This window comes from Geotrypetes seraphini, chromosome 3 (genome assembly GCF_902459505.1).
Source record: "Geotrypetes seraphini chromosome 3, aGeoSer1.1, whole genome shotgun sequence".
NCBI classification, from domain to species: Eukaryota; Metazoa; Chordata; class Amphibia; order Gymnophiona; family Dermophiidae; genus Geotrypetes; species Geotrypetes seraphini.
The window spans coordinates 403,456,106-403,479,601 of record NC_047086.1 but is presented as its reverse complement, the minus strand read 5'-3'; the positions used below and the strand labels follow the sequence as shown (position 1 = coordinate 403,479,601).

General features: G+C 45.8%; 1 protein-coding gene across 8 annotated transcripts in view; it reads left to right on the top strand.

Annotated features, from left to right (window-relative positions):
* The window catches only part of SLC29A1 (solute carrier family 29 member 1 (Augustine blood group)), a 192,128-nt gene that overhangs the window by 11,345 nt on the left and 157,287 nt on the right, over nt 1–23,496 (top strand). Inside the window, exons 2-4 of one of the 8 annotated variants that reach the window (XM_033936600.1) lie at nt 16,349–16,526; nt 19,707–19,840; nt 23,254–23,436. The exons of 1 other annotated variant lie outside the window; for it this stretch is intronic. The gene's annotated coding sequence lies outside the window, so the exon portion shown is untranslated. Of the gene's footprint in view, nt 1–16,348; nt 16,527–19,431; nt 19,841–19,958; nt 20,562–23,253; nt 23,437–23,496 lie in introns of those variants that run through there. 6 more of the 8 variants (XM_033936602.1, XM_033936595.1, XM_033936598.1 and 3 more) reach the window with 6 other exon arrangements.

Here is a 23,496-nt window from a genome sequence, read left to right as displayed (position 1 = left end):
CTGCTGGGCATGATGGACCTCTGGTCTGACCCAGCAGAGGCATTTCTTATGTTTCCCTCTGGATTATACAGAGATTTTCTGCTGTCTTTTGATTTTCTCTGTTAATTTTGGAAAATATGCGAATCTGATCTTTTTGGGGTCCTTTTACTAAGGTGCACTAATGGATTTAGTGCACACTAATGAATTAGTGTGTGTTAAGGGCCATTCAACCCATAGGTGTACAAGGGGGTGCTGAAAAGTTCTCAGCCCAAACGACCAACATCCTAAATTCTGGGCATTATTTTGCCACTGTAGTTGAAAAGAGTGTTTTCTTATTTATTTATATAAAAAGTTTTATACCGCCTAAAAACCTGGGCGGTTTACATAAAAGCATACATAAAAATAAAAACGATACTTTCATAAATCCTTAAAAAAAATCACATTTCTCTACCTCCCCCTAATATAAAAAGCATCAACAATCAGCTGATTTCCCAAAATTTTCAAAACAGGCAAGTTCACACAGCGTTCACACATCTCATCACAAAACCTCTATTCCCACCTTCTAATCTTTTGTACTAATGTTAAATTACATAAAAGCATTCAGAAACAGTTGTGTCTTCAGCAATTTTTTAAAACTTTCATTAAGGGCCAATTTACAGAAACGAAATTCTATGTTTTCACATTGTTTCAGATCATTGATTGAACCGTATCATTCTCTTCTTGGTTGGGCTGAGAACTTTTCAGCACCCCCTGGCAGTGTGAAGCTGAGATTGTGATGTCATAATGCCTCATTCCACCAATGCCTGAGAGCCAACCTCAGCAGTGATGTCACAATGGCTTGATTGTCCTATACTTGGCTCACTTTTATTACATACAAGGGGGTGTTGAACGGTTCTCAGCCCAACCAACCAACTTCCTAAATTCTGAGTGTTATTTTGCCATCGTAGCTGAAAAGAGTGTTTTCTTATTTCGTTAAAGTGACAATTTGCAGAAACAAAATTCTAAGTTTTTGCCTTGTTTTGATTGAACCGTATGCACGTCATTCTCTTGGTTGGGCTGAGAACTATTCAGCACCCCCTCATAGCTACATTCCTGAGCTGAGATTGTGATGTCATAGTACCTCATTCCACCAATAAGAATCAACCTCATCAATGAGGTCACAGTGGCTTGATTGTCCTATACTTGGCTCACTTTTATTACATAAAAGGGGGTGCTGAAAAGTCCTCAGCCCAACCAACTTCCTACATTCTGAGCGTCATTTTGCCACCGTAGCTGAAAAGAGGGTTATCGTATTTCGCTAAATGCCTATTTGCAGAAACAAAATTCTATGTTTTGACCTTGTTTCGGATCACTGATTGAACCATATCCATGTCATTCTCTAATTGGTTGGGCTGAGAACTTTTCATCCCCCCCCCCCCTCCCATACAATAGACCACATGGTGCTTACTGCTGCTAAACATCAGTGTTTGCTAGATCCATTATTGAACCTTAGTACAAGGAGCCCTGTGTAGTTTGTACAGAGCAATTAGGAAGTGCATTTCTGTTTCTCTTGCATTGCATTGTGCGCAGAGTCTGGCTTCTTGGGGTTTCCAGTTCTGTTTTTACCTGCATGTTGCGATTTCTCATCTGTAATCACCTCCCATATCTGGTAAGAGTCTGGTTGTGTCTCGCATGTGTCACTGTGATAGCTACATTGTTTTGTGTAAACTTTGGGCCAGATCCTGTACCCAGGGCCTAAATCAGCAGCCGCCTACAAAAAACTGCACTGGCCGCATGTCAGTCATGCTTAGGCACTGTTTAAAGAATGACCTACCGCAAAACCCAGGCGTCTGCAATGTAGGCCAGACGCCTAAGTTCTCTTGAGAATCGTGTCTAACTGTGCCTAAGGTCGTCTCTGCCCCATAACCACACATACTTTGACCTTGCGCATGATTAGACGCCGCCTTAGATGTAATTACGATGTACATACTTTTTAAAAAAATAAGTTTTTAATCATTTTTTAATGGCACGGCCAATTACTGTGCCAATTAGAAGCAATTACATTAGCTGGTGGTACTGCGCCTACCGTCGCTTACCTTAAAACGCTGTTTATAGAATCCAGTCCTTTCTGTGCAGGAATTTGTAGCCTATTCTGTTTTTTTGGGATCTCCGCCTCTCAATCGGATGCCGGTCGGTACTCTGCGGTAGGTTATAGTCCTTCAGTCGTCTGCTGTTCTCAGCTCGGGTTGTCGCTGATTGGGTTCTGGCTCTTGATGTTGGCTTGGGAGGGCGGCTTTGCAATGTACATGTTACATATGCTTTTGACCAGATGTAAACAGTCAAAATAATGTGGACTTTGCGTTCCTACCAAGGAATTCATGGAGCAGATTGGTTTACAGAATAGCGCTTCAATGGGAATTTTCCATGGTTAATTGTATTCTATGACCATCACCACACTCAATTAATTAGTTATATATTATCTTGTGTTGCTGGCTGTCATCTGAACCACCTTCATTCTGGTACTGGAGGAATCGCCTTCATGACCTAATGGGATGGGAGGCCCGTTTGGCTCGTCCTTCTTGACGCCGGAGCAGAGATTTTGTTCACACTTGGACTCCATATTTGAACATTTTGACTCCTGAGAGTCGTAGTCGGGTCTTGAATAGACTCCACCTCTGAACCTGTGTTTCGCGGTGTCTATGCTGTTCCCTGCTTACGAGTTTATCTGTATCTGTGGGGGGATGGGGAGGGGTGGGTGGGGGGTAGGGGCTTCTTTGTTGGGGGGTGGGGGTATGGTGGGTCCGGGGAGGACATAAGAGTCCAGTCCTCCACGGGTGTTTGATAAAAATGTATCCCATGGTTGTTATTGCCGTTGTATTTACTGTTGCTTAATAAAATAGATTTGAACTAATTAGTTATATATATTATTTTAGCAGTATGTTCTTTGACAATATCATACTTATCGGCCAGAGCTCTAAGGTCTTATCAGGATTTTAAGTTGACTACACCCCATTTTAACAGGGCCAAGAGGGCTTCTACTAGGAAGAAAGCTTTTTTTCTGGTTGGCTCCCATATGGTTGAGTAATCTCCCTCGGGAGTTCGGGGGTGGGGGGTGGAGAAAGGTTTTCTAAATTTAACGTCTTTTGCCTTTTTAAACAGAATTTTGATAAGGATTTGGAAACGGATAATAAAATATTTTAATGGTTTTGCAGAACTTTGTCAGCAGAAAAATGATAGGACTGGTTTTATGTTGTTGTCTGTCTGTATACAATTGTCGGCTAGGCTTTTTCTATCAAGATATTGGAGTTTTATCTTTTTACGCAGAACACTGTGGTTTTTTTTTGTTCAAAATATTTTTATTGGTTTTATAGATAGGATAATAACAATAGAGAAAGCTTCCGAGGAAGCCTGAAAAGAAGTAGAAGTGACAACTCCCGTCAAGTATATCAAATTGCAATAAGAAAATATATCAGCAAGAAAGTACATAAGCATCATACAATACAGTCTTCTCCTAGGAACACTTTTGATTCTAAAATGCCTTCTCCGATTTCAACTTAGGCGGTTTTTTTAAGTTATTAATAAACATAACATTCCTATGCATATACAGACAAGTTAAGTGCCATCAACTCGTGTTCGAATCCTAGTGACTTGGTGAACATCATCAAGAATTCGCGGCAGAATGCAAAAGTAGATTGCCGCATCAAACGCGATCCTCCGCCTCCAACACTGCCCATCGTTAGTCTGACATCTCTGCTGAAACCTCCTAGGACTAGGAGAAAAATGATAAAAGGGATGGGACAACTTTCCTATGAGGAAAGCCTAAAGCGGCCAGGGCTCTTCAGCTTGGAGAAGAGACGGCTCAGGGGTGATATGATAGAGGCCTATAAAATACTGAGTGGCGTGGAAAGGGTAGATGCGAATCGCTTGGTCACTTTTTTCCCCCAAAATACCAGGACTAGGGGGCATGCGATGAAGCTACCAAGTAGTAGATTTAAAACAAACCGGAGAAAATATTTCTTCACACAACGTGTAATTAAACTCTGGAATTCGTTGCCAGACAGTCAGAAATCAGCTTAGTGGGGTTTAAAAAAAGGTTTGGATCATTTCCTAAAAGCCATGGGGAAATTCATTGCTTATTCCTAGGTATGGTGATTCTTAAGTTCTTACTCTTCACCTTATCTGAAAACAATAGGGGCATTTACAAGTTGAAGTGCACTATTTTATGAGAGCCACTAGGTGTCACTGCTAACCACATAAATCAGAACCTTAATTGTCTCCCACAGATGGGGCAAGAAGAGAGGATCTCTATAGTAGAGAATGATATGGTGACAGAATTCATCACCATTCCCATCCTCGCATATAATGATGGGAAACTTCCCCGTGTCTATCTCAGCCTCCATCCTTCTACACCAGTCTTAGTTTCCATTACATCACTTAATTTCCTTCCCATCTCATCCCCCTTCTCACCCCTCCCCTCCTTCCTTCCTTTTCTCTTCTCTCTTTCCTCTCCTCCCCCTTCCCCATCCCTGCCCATCTCTATAAGTCGCCTTAAGCCTGCCTAGGTATGAGCGACACAGAAATAGAAGATTAGATTAGATTATTGAATGCAAGGCTTGAGGGCCAGCGGTTGTGCCCATTCATACTCTGATTTTTCTCTCTCTTCTTAAAGAATGACATGGGGATGGTTTCCCACAGTTATCCACGGGGACAGGAACAGTGATGAATTCTGTCACCGTGCCATTCTCTAGAGCAGAGCTTAGGAGCTGTTATGAATCGGAAGAGTAGAAGGCCACATGGTCTTAGTTTCCATTGCCATCTGTCTAAAAAGAGCCCTTTCCAGGTTTACTGCTACAAATATTTATCATTTCTAAAGCGCTGAAAGGCATGCACAGTAAACAAACGGCAAAGAAACAGTAAACCCCAATGGTTCACCAAGGAGATCTCGCACCTCATTAAGAAGAAGAAAAAAGCATTTCTATCCTACAAGCATACGAAGAAAAGAGAAGCTAACGTGGAATATAAGACCAGGTCTGCAGCGGTCAAAACGGCAGTTAGGGAGGCCAAACTTCGAGTGGAAGAAACTCTGGCAAAAAACATTAAGAAAGGGGGACAAATCCTTCTTCAGGTATATTAGTGATAGGAAAAGGAACACAGACGGGATAGTACGCCTTAGGAGACCGGACGGAAACTAAGCGGAAGCAGGGCTCAGTCCTGGGTCCACTCCTTTTCAATATATTCATAGGAGATCTGACTCAAGGGCTTCAAGGTAAGATAACATTATTCGCTGATGACGCTAAACTATTTAATATAGTAAGTGAATGCAATCTACAGGATACTTTGGCGCAGGACCTGCTTACATTAGAAAGTTGGTCCTCGACCTGGCAGCTAGGCTTCAACGCCAAGAAATGTAAGGTCATGCACCTCGGAAGAGGAAATCCATGCAGAGCTTACACCTTGAATGGAGAAACTTTAACTAGGACTACAGCAGAACGAGATTTAGGAGTAATCATCAGTGCAGACATGAAAACTGCCACTCAAGTGGAGAAGGCTTCATCTAAGGCAAGAGAAGTTTCGTCAGCCGGAAGCCTGAAGTCATAATGCTGCTGTACAGAGCCATGGTGAGGCCTCATCTGGAATACTGTGTGCAATTCTGGAGGCCACATTACCGTAAAGATGTGCTCAGAATTGAATCGGTTCAGCAGATGGCCACCAGGATGGTCTTGGAGCTCAGGGGTCTCCCATACGAAGAAAGACTGAACAAATTGCAGCTCTACACTCTTGAAGAACGTAGGGCGAGGGGAGACATGATTGAGACACTTAAGTACATCACGGGACGTGTCGAGGTGGAAGATGATGTTTTCTTTCTCAAAGGTCCCTCAGCCACAAGAGGGCATCCGCTCAAACTCAGGGGAGGGAAATTTAATGGCGACGCCAGGAAGTACTTCTTCACGGAAAGAGTGATAGATCATTGGAACAGGCTTCCAGTGCAGGTGATCGAGGCCAACAGCATCCCAGACTTTAAGAATAAATGGGATACCTACGTGGGATCCCTACGAGGGTGAAGATAAGGAATAGGGTCACTAGGGTATAGACTTAAGGGGGTGGGTCAGTAGAGTGGGCAGACTTGATGGGCTGTAGCCCTTTTCTGCCATCATCTTTCTATGTTTCTAACATGTAACAGAAGGTCCCTGCTCAGAAGAGCTTACAATCTAATTTAGACAGACAAACAGTACACACAGGGGTTGGGGAGTTTCACACAGGGGAGAATGTTAAGATGGGCTTTGGTATCTTATGGGGCGTGGGAGATAGGAGTTCAAAGCAGTCTCAAAAAAGTGAGCTTTTACCTTGGATTTGAATACTACTAGTGATGGAGTTTGACATAAGGACTCGGGCAGTCTGTCACAGGCATACGGCGCAGCAAGATAGAATGGTCAGATTCTGGAGTTAGCAGTGGAGGAGAAAGGTATGGATAGGAGGGACTTACCTGATGAATGGAGCTTCCATTCCAGGAACCCCCACGAATCTTGAAAAATCACGAATATGGTTTTTCATGGGGGAGACTGGAGAAAGCAGCAGGAAAGGCAGAAGAGAGCAGCCGGAGCACCGGCAAGTGAAGAAAATCAATCGCTGTATGCTCTGACGGTCTCTTCCTGCACTAAAGTCGGGCCTTACCAATCAGGAGCTGCTTTGACACGCAGCTCCTGATTGGTAAGGCCCGACTTTAGTGCAGGAAGAGGCGGTCGGAGCATACAGCGAGTGATTTCCTTCACTCGCCGGTGCTCCAGCTGCTCTCTCCTGCATCTCCAACTGTCCTCTTCTGGTCGGTGGTCGTGGTGGGAAAATACCGCAAATGACTGGGACCGCGAACCGCCGACTGCAAATGACCGGGGGAACACTGTAATCTGTTTTAGATAAACAGGGGCCCCACTCCCACTTCTTTTTCTTCCTTCCCTAACCTTCCTAAACAGACCAGTGTTCTGATATGGCCATAATCTGGGTACTAGTTTTCCTGAAACACTATCTTCTGGGCATAAATGTTGTCTAGGCCATTGTTTTTCAGCCCGATTTCAGGGATAACCTGAAAACCAAGGACTGTACCTTTCAGTATCAGGGCTTGCAGATCTAGGATTTCATTGCCTGAGCCAGGGGTGGGCAACCACAGCCCTCGAGGGTCACAACCCAATCAGGTTTTCAAGATTTCCACAATGAAGGCACAGGAGATTGATTTGGAGGCACTATTTCCATTGTATGCAAATAGATATCATGCATATTCATTGCATAAATCTTGAACCCCAACTAGTTTGTGGCCTCGGGTTACAAGTTCACATACATAATAACGGTTAGCCACAAGGTAGGCAAATTCCACATATAATAGTGAGTCATAGCTATACTCAGAAGAGGCTAGATACTGGGTTGGTAGGAAGCATGTCTGGGCAAACTTTTTGACTTGTGGGCCACAATGGGTTCTTAAATTTGACAGAAGGGCTGGACCAAGAGCAGATGGATGGAGTGTTTGTGTGAATTAATATAAATTAAATGTAAATGTCATAACATAAAAGGTTTTGGTCTTTAAAAGGAAGGAGAGCATGAAAACGTAAGGCTTATTGTACAAAACAAATGTACATGATCATCTCTTCCTTCCTCTCCTTCACCCCAATTCTTCCTCTTTCCTTTCTCTCCCCCACATGTGCAGCATCTTTCCTCCCCTCTCACCCATCCCATTGTGCCTTCCCTCTGCAGCATCTTTCTATACCTCCATCCCTCCCATCTCCCTGTGCAGCAGAACCTTTGCCCAGCTTCTATCCTTCCCTTCCTCCCATCCCTCGTGCAGCAGATCCCTTGCCCAGCTTCTATCCTTCCCTCCCTCTCATCCCTCATGTAGAACTCCTGCCCTGCTTCCATCCTTCCCTCCCTCCTATCCCTCATGCAGAACCCTTGCCCAGCTTATATCCTTCCCTCCCTCCTATCTGTTGTGCAGCAGATCCCTTGCCCAGCTTCCATCCTTCCCTCCCTCCCATCCCTCGTGTAGCAGATCCCTTGCCTAGCTTCTATCCTACTCTCTCCCCATCCTTCGTGCAGCAGAACCCTTGCCCACGTTCCATCCTTCCCTCCCATCTGAATCCCGCCAACCACGAGCCCTACATACCTCCCTCCAGAACAGTGTCGGGCTGGCAGCACTCTAAACAGGCTACTTCGTGGCCTTCTCTCATTGGGGCCTTTCTCAGTGATGTGGCAGAGGGAATTCCCTGATGAGAAAAGGCCGCGAAACTGCCTGTTTAGAGTGCTGCTGGTCTGACGTTGCTCTGGAGGGAAGTATGTAGGGCTCGCGGTCGGCAGGCCGTATTAAAAAACTAAGCGGGCCATAGTTTGCCTATGTCTGGGTTAGCCTCTGGATGGACTCATTCCTCATAGAGTAGTGAGACAATTTCTATATACAGCATGAAAGACCAAATGTATTTTTTGGGAACTAAGTGCACTTGTTAAGGCACTCTAATGAAGAGGGCAGATGAAGCAGAGAGATATGTCCATGCCTAGCCTAAAAATGAAAATATGCTTTGGCACTACGAGGGCCCAACTCTGACAGTTTTGGTTTGCAGTAAGAACTCTAACATATGAGTTGGGACAAATTGCAGCAACATTACAGTGGGAGAAATTTTTACAAGTCATTGGGGTCTCTGGGATAGTATAGTGGAGACATTTCTTTTAGTATTTATAGACCACATATAGCCTAAGTGGTTTACATTCAGGTCCTCAAGCATTTTTCCCTGTCTGTCCTGGTGGGCTCACACTCCACCTAATGTACCTGGGGATTAAGTGACCTGCTCAGGTTCACAAAGAGCAGCCTGGGATTTGAACCCACAACCTCTGGTGCTGAGGCTGTAGCTCTACTGTTTTTGGGTTAAGAGAGTGAGGAACCGTGTCAAAGGTTTTACTGACATCTAAGTATACCACATCTAAATCCAACTATTTGAATACCCAATCAAAGAAGATAATCAAATTAGGCTGAAAAGACCTTCCTCTAGTAAAACCGTGCTGGAACCCTCTCTATCCTCTGTTTTACGAGTATTTTAATTAATTTAACCACCACTGAGGTAAAACTAACCAGCCTGCATTTCCAACCTTTACTTCTGGATTTGTGGAAAGGAACCACATCTGCCCTTCTCCAGTCCTCTGGGACCTCTCCTGACTCGAGACAAGCATTGAAAAGGTCAGCCAGAGTCCCTATGTTTCTTCAAAAACCTTGGATGTATTCCATCTGGCCTCATCATTTTGTCTACCTTAAGTTTAGCTAGCTCCTCACGTCATCTGTGAACACAGAAAAACAAATATTTATTGAGCAATTCCACTTTGTCCTTATCAGCTTCTACATATTGTACATATAGGCCCGGATTTTATAAACGGGATCCCGATTGTACCCGCCAGCTGCTGTCTAACCAGCCAATCGGAAAGCTTCTTTTTTTTTTTTTTTTAACCTCCTGAGGCAGACCGTCTACATTGGAGGTGCCTCCAGGAGCCTAGGGAGGCGCGTAAGCCTGCCTAAGCTTGCCTAAAACTAGATGTAGGCTTAGCTTGGCCCGGAAGTAGCCTTGGGCGGACCTAGGTGGCCATACACATCTCCCTAGGCCTGCGGCATCCCTCCTGCCGGTGATGTTCAGTAGGGGTAGGAGGGTTCCGGCAAGAGAGATTGAACATCCCTCCTGCCAGCGATGTTTGGTGGGAGTGGGGTGGTTCCGGCAGGAGGGATTGGGCATCCCTCCTGCTGGTAATCTTCATGGGGGTGGGGACGGGTAGCTGATAAACTTATCGTGGCAGGGAGATCCCTTGCGGCGATAAGCTCAGCAGCAACCCAATTCTCTAACCTGTGACATGGACATCGGTTAGAGCAGGGGTGCCCACACTTTATGGGCTTGCGAGCTACTTTTATAATGACTAAGTCAAAATGATCTACCAACAATAAAATTTAAAAAAAAACACAAAGCACACTGAAAGGCAGAGGAAATGTTAATTATTCATATTCCGGGTTTTTTCAAAGAGGTCACGGCAGATGACTCTATGCAATGTCACCTCAGTAACAAAATACAAAAATAGACAAATATACCCCCTCCCTTTTTACTAAACCACAATAGTAGGTTTTAGCACAGGGAGTTACGCTGAATGCCTCGCGCTGCTCTCAATGCTCATAGGCTCCCTGCGCTAAAAAACGATATTGCGGTTTAGTAAAAGGGAGCCATAGTGCAAAATATAGACAGCAGATATAAATTCTCAAAACCGACACATTTTGATCACTAAATTGAAAATAAAATCATTTTTCCTACCTTTGCTGTTTGGTGATTTCATGAGTCTCTGGTTGCACTTTCTTCTTCTGACTGTGCATCCAATCTTTCTTCCTTTCTTTCAGCCTCCTGTATGTTTCCTCTCCTCCAGACCTCATTCTCTCCCCCAACTTTTTCTTTCTGTCTCCCTGTTCCCCTTCTTTCTGTATCCCTGTCTGCCCCCTTTCTTTCTTTCTCCGTGCCCTCCCCCAAGCCACTTGGTTTGCTGCCACCACCATCGGGGAACAGCCCCAAGCCACCACCGTCCCAAGCTTTCCCTGCAGAAGCATCGCGCTGACCAGCATTCCGCTCCCTGATGTCAATTCTGACGTAGGAGAGGAAGTTCCGGGCCAACAAGGCATTTCTCCTCATTCCATCCAGCCTGAACCCCATCTCTCCTTGATCCAGCATTTCCCTTCTGTGTTTGTCAGAATTACCATTCCACCTATTTTCCAGCATCACCCTTCTTTGTGTACATCTCACCACTTTTTCAGAATCTTCATTTGTCTCTGTCCTTGTCTTTACCCCATGTTCACCATTTGCCCTTTCAATGTCTTTATCTCCCCCCCACACACTTTTTCAGCATTACTTCTATGTCTCTATTTCACCTCCTCTTCATGTCCCCTCTGTATCTCTATCCTTATTCAGTAGGTCCTGCTTACTCTTTCTCTTCTTTGTGTCACTATCTCCATTTTCAGCTTTCCCCCTTTTCCTTTGTTAATGCACCCTATAGCCAGAATCTTTCCACCCTCCCTCCACTCCGGCCCAGCCCAGTATGAAATATTTCCTTTTGTTTCCCTCCCCTCTCTCTTTCTCTCTCTCTTCCCCTCCCTCACCCACGAGTCCTGCATCTGGCCCTCTCCCTTCTACCTGCACCTGGCAAAACCCTCCTGCTCCGCGGCTCTCTTAAGCAACTCGTCAGCAGTGGTGATCAAGACAAGCTGCCGACATCGAGGCCTTCCCTCTACGAGTCCCGTCTTTGTGGAAAAAGGAAGTTGAAACAAGCGGGACTCGCAGCGGGTAGGCCCCGACGTCACAAGCTTGTGTCGATCGCTGCTGCTGAGATGCCGAAGAGAGCCGCGGAGCAGGGGGTGTGGCCGGAAGCAGGTAGAAGGGAGAGGGCTGCTGGAAGAGGTAGAAGTTCCGGAGTATGACACCACCCGGGCCAGAATGATTTCTTTTTCAGGCTGTTGCTGCTGCTGCCGCCACGCTACCACGCCTCCCCCCCCCCCCCCCCGAAATGACAAAAACAGCCTAATGCCCGGCGTTGGCGTCTTTGACGTAGGGGAGAGGAAGGCTGATAGGCCCGGTAGATCGGGACGGCAACACGAGCCTATCACAGAGCCCGGGATGGGCTCAGCGATCGACTCACGTTGCCTTCCTGAGCTACCGGTCAATCGTGATCGACGCGTTGGGCACCCCTGGGTTAGAGAATCGGGTTCTTAGGCCGATTCTCTATAGGACACCCATGTTCGATTCTCAAAAGCTGCTTAGGCAGCTGGCCTTATTGTACAACCCCTTGTCTTTTAGGGATAGTCCACCTGATATTCAGAACTATTTAACTGGCCAGGAATGGTGTGGCATTGAATATTTAGGCTCAGTGCCAAATTCAGGAGTAAGTCGGCCATTCTTCCACGGCCTCCATATTGGCCTCTCACTGTTTAAAGCTCACTCAGTTTTGAAGCCTGTATTGTTTTTGCTTCCTTCACCTTTTGGGGGGAGAACATTCCAGGCATCAACTATCCTTTCCATGAATGAACTGCTTTCTGATGTTGCTTTGACTCTACCTCCCATCCTGACCTCTCACTCTAGCTCTGAGGATTGCCAGCAGCTTAAACTCATTGAACCTGTAGCTTATAATATCATCAGACCGTACTTTATGGTTCCTTACACAAACTTCTTTAATACAAAACCTAAAACACTCGCAGTTCAGTTGATCTCAAGGAAATTCTTCTTCTACAAAGTCCACACTCTACCAGCACATCCCAGAGATAGGGGAAGCCAGGATGTATTTCACATATTCTTTGCGAAGAGAAGTACTGTTTTTTATAGCTTAGCAATACCAAGTTACTTAGAGCAATGGTCCCCCAACCCTGTCCTGGAGGACCACTAGCCAGCAGGGTTTTTGGGATAACCCTAATGAATATGCATGAGGCAGATCTGCATTTCTATCATCTTTATTACATGCAAATCTATTTCATGCATATTCATTAGGGCTATCCCGAAAACCCCACTGGCTAGTGGTCCTCCAGGATAGGGTTGGAGACCACTGACTTAGAGGCTATAGGATAGACACCTCAGATGAAGTAGGCAAAATAAGACAGGATCTACAAAAGCTAGAGGTCTGTTCAGATTTTGGCAGTTAACCTTTAATGCAAATAAGCACACAGTGATGCATTTGGGATGCAAAAGGAAATGGATGTGATAGGACGGGAAAGAGTGATGAGCATAGACTAGGAAAGAGGCCTTGGGGTGATGGTGTATGAGGATGTCAAGAAGGCGGCTAAAGTCAGACGGGTGCTAGGCTGTACAGGGAGGGGCATAATGAGAAGAAAGGAGGCCCAGTGCAGGATGTGTTCATTGTGGGAGGCTGTACAGAGGAAAGCGAGGACTCCATTAAAAGACATATAGAGAGACTGGGAATCTAAAGTGTGTACAGTGTTATCCCGCCAATTTGCAGTTCGCGAATCGTGGACTCACTAATTCGCGTTATGCTCTGACTGCCTCTTCTTGTACTAAAGTCAGGCAACACCAATCAGGAGCTGTGTGTCAAAGCAGCTCCTGATTGGTGTAGCCTGACTTTAGTAAAAGGAAGAGGCGGTCGGAGCAGACCGCGAATGATTTTCTACACCCGCCAGCACCCCAGCTCTCCTGCCTCTTGTGCCTTTTGACAGGTGCAAAACCACATTTGCGGTTTTTCAAAATTTGCGGGTGTTGCTGGAACGGAACCCCTGCGAATTTGGAGGGAGTACTGTATATCCAAGAGGAGAGGAGGGGATATGGTACAGACCTTTAAATGCTAGAAAGGAATTACTGAACAAATGAGCCTTTTCAAAATGAGGAAAAGCTCGAGAACTAGAGGCAGTGGTGGAGCGAAGGAAGTTGGCGCCTGGGGCGATGGCACACGGTATCACCACTGTACTCTACCACAAGAAAGAAGGCACAACCTCCACGTGTAGAAACACAAATCAAAAAGAGTGGGGAAGGGACACCACACATCAGCCGCAGGAACGAATCAATTTATTACAAACATGTAAATAAAAGCAAATGCATATTTGCTAAAAAAAAAAAGAGCATAACTCAAGTTTCATAGAGACTCCTTAATTCCTTTTGCTGCTGGACCATCTAGACTCCAACACTGTCCGTGTTTCGGCATAAAAAAGCCTTCCTCAGGGGCGTGTAGATGAAATCCAGTAAATGGTGCCAGTGTATAAGTAAAAGACAAGAAAAGCTCTCAGTCTGATATCAAAAAGCTTGCATGTTGCCCAAGTCAAAAGAACGCTGTGACTACCATTTGAACACTGCCCGGGTGCCTGTTGAAATGTTCACCCGCAGAAATAGCATCTTCCATCTGCTGCGTATGCCGGCCTCAGCTCCCTTCTGATGTCACATCCTGGTTCCGCAACCAGGAAGTAATGTCAGGAAGAAGCCGAGGCTGTCGCGAGCAGCAGATGGAAGATGCTACTTGCACCAGTAAATATGTAAAGAGGTTCATGGGGAGGGAAGGGGGTCAGAGAGGAGGAGAGGTGCTCCCCCTTTCTATGTCTTTGACTAGAGGACATGATATGAAGATACAGGGCAGCACAGTCAAAAGCAATTACAGGAAATATTTCTTCATAAAAAGAGTGGTGGATGCTTGGAAAGTCCTCCCCCAAAAAGGTGATGAAAGCAAAAAGAATTCGGGCTTCAAAGCATGCGGTGCAGTGGCTGGAGCTACAGCCTCAGCACCCTGGGGTTGTGGGTTCAAATCCAGCAGTGCTCCTTGTAACCCTGGGCAAGTCACTCAGGGCTAGATTCACAAAGGGCACGGATCGGATTGGATCCATAAGGGATCCAATCTGATCTGTGTCCGGGGGGCTGATTCACGAATCGCCCTCATGCAAATGAGGGCGATGAGAATCACACCCCCATCCAACTGCCAGGATCGCTGTAGATGGTCTGCGCATGCGCTGGCCCCCCAAGCCTAGCAGAGAAGTGTTTTTTAAAAAAAAAAAAAATTGGTTTTTAACTTTTTTGCAAGCCCGTGGTTTTAACTTGCTTTAAGCCTGTGGGTTAAAACCACGGGCTTGCACTGCGGAAAGGGCAGGAGAGATTTGGGGCGAGTTGGGGGCGGCAGGCAGGAGAGATTTGGGGTGAGAGCAGGGTGGCAAGTCGGGGCAGCAGGAGAGGTATGGGGCAGGAGATTGGGGCAGGCAGGAGAGAGCAGGAGATTCGGGGGAGAGAGCAGGAGATTCGGGGCTGAGAGCAGAAGGCAGGGCAGTCAGAAAGGACCTCAGTGACTGGTCTTCAGCAGTCCCTTATTTTTGGATCGGCCAGCCCAGTCGGTGTTACTTTTTTATTTTTAGTGAATCGCTTCCTGCCTGCATCCGAATGCCATTTCCTCTCATTTGCATGCGTGGATCGGAGGATGATCGGGACAGAGGTTAGTGAATCGGGTCGGAGGGAAATGGGGTCGTAAAGGGGTCGCTGAGTCATCGGACGTTGATCGGTGGGTTTAGTGAATCTAGACTTCAGTCCTCCATAGCCCCAGGTACGTTAGGTAGATTGTGAGCCCACCAGGACAGATAGGGAAATATGCTTGAGGACCTGATTGTAAAACCGCTTAGATAACCTTGAAAAGGCAGTATAAAAATACCTAATAAACTTGAAACGAGAGGTTGCTCACCAAGCACAGAGCACTTAACAGTTGTCAAATTTTGATTTCATTTATTCACTTACTATACTTAACGTGACCATTTATTTTTTTTTCCTCAAAATGGGACAGGACCCCTGGATCCTATTAAATATAGTGCAAAATATAGACAGCAGATATAAATTCTCAAAAGTGACACAATTTGATCACTAAATTTAAAATTAAATCATTTTTCCTACCTATATCTGGCGATTTCATGACTCTCTGGTTGCACTTCCTTCTGATTGTGCATCCTCTCTTTCATTTCTTTCTGTCTTCCTGCCCCCCCCCCCCCCCAAGCCAGCCTGCTTCTCCGACGCACCCTGCTTCCCCTGCTCCCCCACAAGCCAAGCCACCCTTCTTCCCTTGCTCCCATACACCCTGCTTCCTTGACCCAGCAACATTAAGGCGCGTGCAGCGACTGCACTGCACAAGCACCAGGCCTACAAGTCTCTCCACTGCCTCGCCCCCCTTCCCCCCCCCCTACGTCAATTCTGACATCGGTGAGGAAGTTCTGGGCCAGCCAATCGCTGCCTGGCTGGTCCAGAACTTCCTCTTCAAAGTCATAATTGATGTCAGGAAGAAGGCTTCTGAGTGGCAAGTAGCGGTGGCAGCGGACCAGTGGGGTGGGTGGTTTGAATCGGCGCTGGAGGGAGGCTGGTAAGCAGCGGCAGACTGGGGGGGGGGTTGAATCAGGTGCTGAAGGGAGGCTAGCTTTGGCACAACAGGGAGGGAGGGGATGCGATTGCCTGTCCCGTTGTCCCTGCACACAGCTTTGGGACGCTGTCCCTGAAAACGGGACATTTTGGCATCCTGAAGCTGTGTGTGGGGACAACGGGACAGGGGATCCAAAAACGGCACGGTCCCGTTCAAAACGTGACTTATGGTCACCTTAACTATACTGCATAGAAAAAGGAAAGGAACTCCCAATTCTTAAATAGTCAAGAGAAAAGTCACTCATAACAAAGGAGAGGCCTGCATTCAGGAAGACAGGGACACGAGGGAACGCCTGTCCACACAGCCACATTTTCCGTAGAATTTTGACTTTTTCATGTGATCCCTCTGCATTTAAATTTTACAGTTACTTATTCCAAAATGCGTTGGCAAGACCATCCTATAATCATTTAAAGATCAGGGGAATATAGTATAGTAAGAGACTGATTGATTTAAAATTTTTATACCGCAGATTACCTATGTGGTTCACAAAATTACCTACAAATCGACTTAAGCTCCATGTACGAACCATAACGGATCAGGTTTCAACAAGACTAACACAGGAAGGCATTGACAAATACTTGAGCTTTCAACGTTTTCTTGAGATGAAAAATAATCTGGAATATCTTGTTTAAGGGCTTTGAATGCAAGTAAGATTAATTTTTATTGTACTCATTGGCTACTGTGTAAATAAGGGTGTGACACCATCATTTGAACTTTTGCACTTCTAAGAAATCACAGGAAAAGTAACCTGAGCTGGGCGGCAGGTACCAGTGGAGCAACTTTCCTGAGAACACTTAAGCAGAGTTAAGGTTTGTATTTGCCAGACCTTTCATTGCAAAAGTTAAGGTATGATAGGTGCAAAGCTCGTGTGGCACATGCAGGGGTCATGCCCAGAATGTGCTCTGTAGTTACCACACAGTAGATGCACCTCCAGACTCTGCAAATGCACAATAGCCCCAGTGCTACCCAAAGGGCCTTGAAAAATGAAGCCACCAACAGACCCAACAACCACCCCCGTCCCCAACCCTTCCTTGCCCTGGACTTACTTGGGGATTCCCTGGTGGTCTACTGGGAAGGGACAGGGGTGGTCCCCCTCAGCTCCAGCTCCATCTACCACCGGGTGTCAAAATGACACCAGTGACACGTAGTGGTAGTCTCATGATAGTACAGTTAGGGGGTCCTAATTCTATGTAAGGTTAGTCAGTCTTATCTACCATACAACGTGTTAGCTGATTAACACAGCTTAGTAAAAGCTTCCCCCCCCCTCAGCTACTATTAATCTGTTATATGTGAATTAGACTCAGGGAGTCGCTGTAAGACAGTGTTTCTCAACACGCGGTACGGTATGCGGGCCACTTATTGGGGGTATGTGGCATGGCGACCATGAAGAATATTCCCTGCCTGCCCATCCATCAAGGCCATGCTGCCGCCACCAGGGATCCAGCCTTCCTGCCTGCCCCACCTGCTGAAGCCACTGCCAGGGATCCCTGCCCACTCCCACTCCTTCCTCCCTCCTTTCCGAAACCGGCCCACAGGGTTTCTCTCCAATTTCAGAGCTGACGTCAGAGGAAAGCCTTCCTGGTCAGGGGGGGGGGAGGGGGTGGTGGTTCCCAATTACCTCCTTGCTGCACTCGCTCCTTCTGCCTTCAGAAGCTGGTTTGGGGACGCGCAACTGGCAGCGGTTCACACGCTGCATATAGCTGACCTGGAAACCTCTCCAACGTCAGAGCTGACGTCGGAGGGAAGGCTTGTGGGCCAGTCACTTGTAGCGTGTGAATCGCTGCCTACGCATCCCTCCAACAAGCCACTGAAGACAGATGGCATGACTGTGGCTCGAACAAGGGGACACAATCTTTCTGGGACAAAGGGAGAAAGGAGGGGGAGAGGAGCACGTTGGAGCATTGGAGGGGCACGATTCTGGGACAACAGCTTCTTTTCAGATCCGCCCAGTGACGACACACATTGTTAATGTAGCTTGTGGGGGATCCCTGGGCCCCGCCAGCTAAGCAGTCCTTCCTGAAATCCCAAGCAAATTCATTCTCCAACCAGACTAGCACTCCCCCTCCCCTCCTGCGCATGTGTGCATGAGGGATTCTGGTTGAACTGAGCATGCGCTGGGGCTGGGGAGTGGTTGTGTCAGCAGATGGAAACAGGCCGCTGTCTGCTGGGAGGTTGAGTTTGCTCCGAATTTCAGGAAGGACCGTTTAGCTGGGGGGGGGGGGGGTCTGTGGATCCATGCCATCCAAAGTATTTCTTTTTACTGTTTTAGCATGTCAGCAGGGGGTGGGGCAGAATGGGAATGCATGGTCAGGCCCACCTAAACCACCCTTAGGCCCACTCAAAAACTGAGGTCTGGCTACGCTTCTGCTGCAGAGCTAAGAGGCCTAATTTAGGACAGCTGAAAGTGAGGCCACTTAATTATGCAAGTGACAGCAAAAAATTTTAGTTGGCAATGCATAAGTTTATTTTATAAAAACCCTCAATCCCCCAACAAAGACCCCTCCTTCCCTCCTCCTCCCTCCAGCCCGCCTCCCATCTGCCCAGAATGCCCCCCTCCCCCACCATCTAGGTATATCCTTGGTGGTGCGTGGGGATCACTGGGGATGGGGCAAAAGCGAGTCAGTGGCTTCCCTGAAAAATGGCTATCGTGACTTCTTGCAACAATTTACGGTACTACACATCACGGGGGGGGGGGGGGGGTTGAGGCAGAGGTAGCTGGAGAGGATAAGGAGCCTTGATCATGGTGGAAGGCTGGTGAAAAGGGAGGCAAAGAGGTAGTTTGTCAGGGGTCCAGGATGGAGATGGGGGGGTGGGAGTTAATGCAAAAAAGGTTATGAGGGTCCCAGCACCGCCTGCCAGCCCATGCAAAATTAGCCCTGGTTATGTGGTGTAAGGGCCTGCACATGGCCCACTGAATATCCAGGGCTAATTTAGCCGATGACAGTCAGCCCTTAAAAAATGCAGAGCAAAACCAAAATAAAACTGCAGGACAATGTACAGGATGCAGGAATTTATTTATAATACGGAAATCTTAAAAACATATGCAACACAACATAAATAAATATATCCAAAAAACTGGCCCTGATATATAGATGGTCCGAACCCAACACGGTCCGTGTTTCGAAGAAACACTCCTTCCTCGGGGGCCCTTGTTTTGCTTAAAAAATGCAGACCACACTGGCTGGAAGGAGATGAAAGATGCAGGATTCCTAAAATTAACATTGAACACCAAAGACCAAGCAGGGAAAACGCTGTACAATCCTGGGGGAAAGAGAAGAATCAGAAATGCACTTTCTCCCGCTCTGTGCAAAATTCCTTGGGATCAGGCCTATTTTGGGTTTTGACTTTGGAATGGTAATGAGAAGTCAGAAAAAGACGGCCCGTAAGGCCATAAAAGTGCCGCCAGACATTTTTTTGTACTTCAAAAGAAGGCAAACATTAAACACTTCAAACACAAACATGCTCCAAACAGGACAGAAAAGAGGACAGGTGGCTCCGCCCATTCCACCCCAGACCCTGCCCCTCCAACCCTGGCCCCACACAAACATCGTCTCTTCGGGGCCGTGTCTGGAGGGCATGTGCAGATGCCCCGACCGCTATGCTTTTCACAAAGTGCTGGGTTCTGAAAAGCTGTCCGGATGTCTGGAAATCCTCTAATAAGAGGACATGTCCGGGTCGGTCAGTCCAGACGACTGGTAACCCCACACTATAAATGAAGCATGAAATTTCGGTTTTCAGAATTTCGATTTAAGGATCTTATACCTGTACTGGTACTACTGATCATTTCTGTAGCGCTGATAACAGATACAAATTTCTCATATTCGCAGAGCGAATCACTGACTGAGCAGGGAAATCTCTGTGTAATCCTGGAGGAAAGAGGAGAAGCAGCAATGTTGCATCCTGACACCAGGCAAGGAAAATGAGCTGAGTACGGAGAAAGCAAAGCAGACCAGGATCCTGGGTACTGTTCTTATAACTGTCCTCTCTGTCATTTATTCTACCCTTATCCCTCGTTTGGAAATTGTCTCTCTTTTTTTTTTTTACACCCATAACTGGTTAATATTGTTTGGCCACACATATGAAATCGTTATTTGGATCTGATAAGTCGCCCAGTCAGTTCTGAATTTGTTTTTGTTGTTGATGTTCCAAGTTGCAAGCGCAGGCCTCTGTGTATGAGCAGAGCCTGGCTGGCACAGGACACACAGAGGGGGCACAGCTGTGGAGAGAGGTGGCGGGAGCCTGGGCCATTCCCCTCCACCCCAGAGCAGCTGAGCGAATGCCTGACAGAGGCCCGTGAGGGGAGGTGGAAAGGACAAGGACAGGGCTGGGCTATCGAAATGACATACACGTAGGCTGCAGGAGTGGAAGAGCCTGATAAGATTGTGCAGTCTAAGCAGGACTCTGCCTGGTGCTAAGGGGCAGGGATGGATTCACAGCAAGCTGCCAGGCCAGTGTGTTTGACTTTCTCTTCCTCACACTGAGAGCTTCAGCCAGAGTCCCAGGAAGAAGGAAGCCACCGTCAGTGGTCTCAGCTGCAACGCCTGGCTCCCCTCCTAGCTCTGGTTCCTTCTGTTTAGTCGGCTACTGAGGCTGGTGATGTTGCTGAATTAGAACTCAGAGCCTCGGCAGGAACGTACCACAGGTCACCCACTCCAGCTCACATTGAGGCTTCTAATCAGCAGGTAACACTGGACAGCGTCATATTTAATTCAATAATCAGACCGGGGATTTCTTCTAGAGTTTTGGATGCTGATCACAGAAATGACATACAACTTTCTCTAGAACATACGGGTTCCCAGAAATTGATAGAAAGTTATAACAGCACCTGTCTATTGACTTGGCATCATAATAAATTAACACAGTTCGGTTTAGTCCAATTGTTATGTATGGCTTCTGGGAGAACTTCATGAGCAGATGGTTATTGGAGACTGAAAATGTTGCAGAAATGAGTTCACCGGGTTGACACTTTCTGCCGCATTTGTGGTTAGCTTTGTTCGGAGATGTAGAGAGCAATTATGACTGTTCAGGTGAACAAGGCCTATGAACTTTATTATGTATACAAAGTTGGTGATCAAGATGATACCTGGTCTCTTCATATTCGTTGACTATCTTGTGGTACACTGTGCTCTGATATTCTTGTGCTAATGTTCTGGATGTAAGACATTGAAAACATAACTAATCCAAAACCATCTCAATGTCCTTGATGTTCCTTTCATTTTCTTTTCAACTTTTTTTAGGCCTCAGACTAGCCATTTCTATGGTCACCAAACAAACTTATGGCAACGGCATCCTCATTAGCCCCATTATATATTTTTTTCACATTTTTCTTATTTAAAGTGCTCCGTGCTATTTTTCTTTAGTGTCTCATATAACTTAATTCTTAAAATGATTATAACTTAATTGACTTATCTTAAGTCAGTCTTGTCTCATACTATCATCGGGAAGGGACCTGTCATTTCCGACATGTTTCGCCTTCTGGCGGTTTCAAGAAAAGTCCCCCCCCTTTTCAAACTTGTTCGCACCATCCCGATCTGAATAATGCTTATTGAGATAAGTTATAATCATTTTAAGAATTAAGTTATATGAGACACTAAAGAAAAATAGCACGGAGCACTTTAAATAAGAAAAATGTGAAAAAAATATATAATGGGGCTAATGAGGATGCCGTTGCCATAAGTTTGTTTGGTGACCATAGAAATGGCTAGTCTGAGGCCTAAAAAAAGTTGAAAAGAAAATGAAAGGAACATCAAGGACATTGAGATGGTTTTGAATGTTCTGGATGTGGCATACTGCAGTCTGGTATTCCTGTGGTAATGTGAAGCAACTGTGGAGCAAAACTAAACTAAAAGGTAGTTTTATAGACCGAGTCGGTCAACAATAATGTAAAACATAATACATAAATTTGACAAGGAAAAGTCGACTGAAATAGTTAATTTCCAAAATGTTTAGCAAACAAAAAAGTTTTCAGAACTTTCCGGAATAAAGCAAAAGAACCTAAACTTCTTAATGTAAGCGGTAAAGCATTCCAGAATTTGGTTAATTTAAAAGCAAAAGAAAAACTAAATCTCTTAAAGTTTCTGTTTTTTACCACTGAGAGAGGGAAATACAAGTTTTAATTTTTGAGAACTTCTGGCAAGATGAGATCTATGAACATTCCAGTCTAAAGGAATCAAAGTAGTGAAAATGCCAACTAGGCTCTTAAATGCACTTGAATTGAATTCTGAGATACACCTGAAGCAAATGTAATTCCTTGAGCAGAGGGGTTACGTGATCAAATTTACTCTTACCGAAGATAAGCTTAGCTGCAGTGTTCTGTATTAATTGACGTCTCTGCAGACTGACCTTTGAAAGACCCAAATACACTGAATTGCAGCAATCCAACCTTGACAGAATGATTGATTGAACCAAACTCATCTGTATTCTCTTGCTCTTTGCCAGGGACATCAAGTCCCTCCCAATCAACCCTCACCCTACTAATGGGGATCACACCGCAATGCAACCAATCTTATTTCTGTTCCCCTCCATCCCCCTTCCTCTCTGCCTTTCTCATGTGCCCTGTGGAATGCCTACTCTGTCGCCAACAAGCTTTTCTTCATCCATGACCTATTTATCTCTCAAACTCTCCACCTGCTGGCACTAGCCGAGACCTGAGGCTGCCCTGAAGACTCGGTTCCAGCTACTGCCCTGTGTCACGGAGGCCACCTTTTCTCACATACACCTCGCCCAGTTGGTTATGGAGGTGGTGTTGAGCTACTACTCTAGCCATCTTGTAGATATCAACCCCTTCTTCCACCTCAGTCTCACTGCTCTCCCTTCTTTGAAGTCCACTCCATCTGTCTATTCGCTCCTCTACTGACCCCCTGATAAGTCCCTCTCTTCCTTCCTCGGTGACTTTTGACTCCTGGATCTCCTTTCTTAAACCCTCATCTCCTTCCCTCATCCTTGGTGATTTCAACATCCATGCCGATGACCTACACTTCCAGGTTTCTCGTTCTTAACATCCTCATACAATCTCCAGCTGTGCTCCACCACTCAAGTTTTATTTAAACTTTGATTAAATGCTTATAAACATTTCTAAGTGATTTACATTAAAAAGTTAGGATAAGAACAGAGAGACCATAGTAAAAGACAGGACAGTCACAGGAAAAAAAAGGAGAGAGGGTAGAACTACAAATGTGATAGGAAAGTAACAAAGAAGGGTAAAAACGTAAGGGAGGGGTTAAGTTGTAGCGTAAGGAAGGCTGGTTGTGACTGTGGGTATTGATTTAAGGAACTAAAGTTTATCTCTGGGTTTAGCTCTTGAAAGCATCTTTAAAAAGGAAGCTTTTAAGGGAACTTTTGAATTTATCAAGTTGTGTTTCTTCTCTAATAAAGGATGGTAAATGGTTCCATGTTTGCAGTGCGATTCCTGAGAAAATTTCAGCTCTTCTTATGTTGATGACTTTTAAAGAGGGAATAGTCAAGAGATCTTAACGTCCATATGGGATGAGTAGCTCTTCAAGAAAGATCGGTTGTTTCGACTGACGGATTTTGAACATTAAAACTGCCAGTTTAAAGGTAATTCTATGTGGGATTGGTAGCCAATGTGCGTTCCTGCAGTTTTTCACTTCTCTTCTT